This window comes from Aegilops tauschii, chromosome 3, assembly GCF_002575655.3.
Source record: "Aegilops tauschii subsp. strangulata cultivar AL8/78 chromosome 3, Aet v6.0, whole genome shotgun sequence".
Classification (NCBI taxonomy): domain Eukaryota; kingdom Viridiplantae; phylum Streptophyta; class Magnoliopsida; order Poales; family Poaceae; genus Aegilops; species Aegilops tauschii.
In genome coordinates, this window is record NC_053037.3 from 22,690,264 (window position 1) to 22,694,372 (window position 4,109).

A 4,109-nucleotide genomic window follows, 5' to 3' on the forward strand; every position below is an offset into this window, starting at 1 on the left:
TTGGTCCCAGTTGGTGGCACCAACCGGTACTAAAGGTCGCATTCGTCCCGGTTGCTGTCACGAACCGGGACCAATGCTTCGTCTATATAACTAGCACTTGTGAAATTTTTCATTCAGTTCGTCTTCCCCGCCCCGACGACGCCGCCAGGCTGCCCCTCTGCGCCTCGCCGTCGCCGCCCCGCGCCCCCTGCCTCCTCGTCGCCCGTCGCCGCGCCCCTCACCTCCACCCCCTGCCTCCTCGTCGCCCGTCACCGCGCCCCTCACCGTCGCCGTCGCCGCCCCCTGCCTCCTCGTCGCCCGTAACCGCGCCCCTCACCGTCGCCCCCGTGCCCTGCCTCCTCGTCGATCGCCACCCCCTTAGTGAGCTCATATTAATTTTCCTAATTTAGATGTGTAGTTAATTTAGATATGTAGTTTAGATGTGTAGTTAATTGAGTTGTTCTAATTTGTTCATAAATGAATATGCAAAAGTTAGAATTTTTTTCTGTTCATAGATTTTTTTTGTGATATTATTGTTGAATATGCAAATGTTTGTGTGTTCATATATATGCAAAGAATATGTCAAAAAAATTCATAGAATTTTTATAATTTTTTTCTGTTGTAATTTTGTTCATAGAATTTTTATCTTGTTCATAGAATTTTTATGATTTTTTCTGTTGTAATTTTCTTCATAGAATAAGAAGAGAAAGTGTTTAATAGAATTAGTTAGAAAAATAATGGAACTATTTAAACTAGTTTATTTTAGTAAGTACTACTTTATTCTATTTATAGTAAGTGCTTAGTAGTTGAACTAGTTGATTTAATAAAACTAGTTTATTTTACTATAGAAGTAGTTTATTTTTAGCAAGAAAATTAATAGAACTAGTTTATTTTTTTAGTTAAAGCAATTATTCCCGCATCGACGTCGACGATGCCAATCCCGCATCCTCGTCGTCGACTCGGCGGAGGAGGTCGGCTTGATCAGAGGGGCCATGTCCGGGACTGGGCTCCGCCGGGCTGGTTTTGGGAGGTGCTACCTTCCGGGGGGCGTCGGTTGGTGAGGAGCCAGCCCGTCATTGACCCGATCCTTGTTTGGTGGCGGTCGCGTGGGCCAGTGATAGTGTCGAGGCTTCCGGACACCGCGGAGGTGGTACGTCACCGTGTCAGCGAGGAGGACGAGCACGTCCGTCGCTACATGGTTGCGTTGGAGTGCAGGTTCGACAATACCGGCAAGTTCTTCAGGGATCTCACTGGAGCTATGATCCTGTTATGGTTCCTTCTCTTTGGGAATCCACCGCCCGCGCCGATACCCGTCGGGCGCTACGGTTCTAGCTGTACTAGCGATGCTATATGTATGATAGTATTCAAGGTGTATTAGTGACAATATTCGACGATGTACGGACGCATGGAGATGATGTAGTTTTGCTTATAATTGAATGCATCCTAATTTGAATACTACTTTATTTTGTGATTTGATTTTGCTTATTGAATGCTCAAATTGGAAAACTACTCCTACTTTGAATGCTAAAATTGGAGAGCACTATGCAAGGCGTATGCATATGATTAGTTGATAGCTTATAGGGTTTTTGTTTTCGCAGAAATCTAGGAGCCCCCCTCCATCATCCCCGCCGTCGTCCCCGTCACCGACCCCCTCCGACCACGAGGTGAGACCAGCCACGAACTGGTTTTAGAAAGATAATTAAACGATATTTCGGGTTGACTTTAAGTCTATTGAGTCTCCACCATATATGAGAGGACGAAGAATCCCGACTGTTGTCGTGGGGGTAGCTTCTCCTTCGTTCCCGTGTGCTAGACAATTTGGTGTAATGCACTCGGGAACGAAAGGAAGGAGCTACCATCACCGACGGTCGCAAATGTCAGAGAGGAATCAGTGAGGGAGAGTTCCACCATATATATATATGAGAGGACGAAGAATCCCGACTGTTGTCGTGGGGGTCGCTTCTCCTTCGTTCCCGTGTGCTAGACATTTTGGTGTAATGCACTCGGCGACAAATGGAGGAGCGACCATCACCAACGGTCAAATGTATACACCACGTGAGCTGAGAGTTTTCAAGAAAAGACTCGACAAACCGATAGTCAACCCGTGATGAATAATAATGATCTAACTTAGGTTTTTTAGTACATATATTTAATTGCAGACGTTTAATATTTGAATTATGAACATAGGAAATGTCGTACTCAGACGACAAAAGACTCCCGTGGGAGTGCGACTGGTGCCACGACGACCGAGGTCTGTGCGACAGGCCTCACCTGGACGAAGATCGGCGCTTCAGTATTAAGCTGGAGGAGACCTTCGATCTTGAAACGGTACGCAACGACGACAAGTGTTATTTTTTCGTAAGTAAGCACGACTTCAACTATTTCAACGTGTACTTTTCATCTTTTACAATTCGACTAACTTATCCCATGCCATGCAAGACGCTATGTCTTGGAGAGGATGGGTTTTGAAGACCATGAAAGTATGGAAACAAAGAAAATTCACCTAAGGACCCATCATGATATAGATTTTGAAGTAATTATGTATAATTCTGAGAGCGTAACCCATTTTGGTTGCAAAAATTGGGAAGCATTTTGCAAGATGTATGGTTTTGATGAGGGTATGCTTGTCACCATGGATCTTGGTGATCTTGACATCGAGCAAGACAATATGGACATTTGGGTCCTTGTTGATATGCCTCCAATTCTACCGCTATGTGAGTTTCTCAAACATAGTTATTAGCTAATTTATATTGTTCATTTCAAAATAGTTGACAGCTTATTTTCATTGACAGCTTATTTTGATTGTTCAAACAATGTGCGGAACATGGTAGATAGAACCTACTACACCGATGGCTCTGAGTTAACTTATAAGGAGAAAACTCATCTGGTCGGATTTTGTACTGATCTTGAGAATTACAATATCTATTGTAAAACTCCTCCTCATTATGGTCAATACGTGCCACTAGTGCATGTGTTGAACTACGTTAACTACTATGGAGATACCCTGGTAAGATTTTTTACCATTACGACATCCATGCATCTTTTGCATACTTCTAAAACTAGTACATCATTGCTAACTATGAAGTTATTACTATGTTTTTCAACAGATAATCCCAGAGGATTGTGTGCCTGATTTGATGTATCAGAATGGTAGCCTTGATGTTTTGAACATACAACCAGGTCATCCTACGAATCTCAACTGTCCATACCGGATTTCTAAAAGAAGTGGAGACATGAAAATCAAAGAATGGAAAAAATGTATGGACAGTCGCAAGGAGGTTCTTGGAAGCAAAAGGAAGCGAAGCGCAAAAATTGGAGACAGGATGATCTCCATTCTCCATAATGGAGAGTCGGGGTCTATATTGTTTTATGCTATTTTACCTTAAAGAGGGTATTTAGGTCCTACCTAATACTGATGATCATGTACTAAGAACAATTAAGTAGGGTTGGTTCGATGACTATGAGGATGATGATCGTATGACTTGTTATTAATAACGAGTAGAAGTTGTATGGTGATGATTAGTAGGACTTGTTATTATGATGATGCATGATGCGGGCATGAAGAGTTATTATATATCAGTGGGTGAAATGAACATCGATTGGAATGAAGTGAAGGCAACAAGCATGTGGTGCATGTCGAAAGTAGTACTAATCCAAACTTGATCAAGTTAGGATTAATATTACTTTCGACATGCACCACATGTTGCCTTCACTTTAATCTAAGCCATGTTTAGGCATAGCAGTAGCGTTGGTAAATCAAGCACGGAAATAAGAGAGGACAGTTCTCTCTGTTAGCTAGCTTACACACCCTAAATTACCCCCTAAACCCTCCCCCCTTTAAAAAAACAAAAACATCAGCCACTGAAATGCTGGCGCGTGGATGCCACCAACCGGGTCCAAAGGCCCTCCTGCCTGGGCTGGCCGCAGCGGCCACGTGGAGGCCCATCTGTCCCGGTTCGTGTAAGAACCGGGACTAAAGGGCTAGGGCATTAGTAACGACCCTTTAGTCCCGGTTCAACAACCGGGACAAAAGGCCCTTACCAACCCGGACAGATGCCCCTTTTTCTACTAGTGACTACTAGTTCGACTTAACCACCGCGCGGGCTCAAAATTTTGCTAAGTCTTTTTCC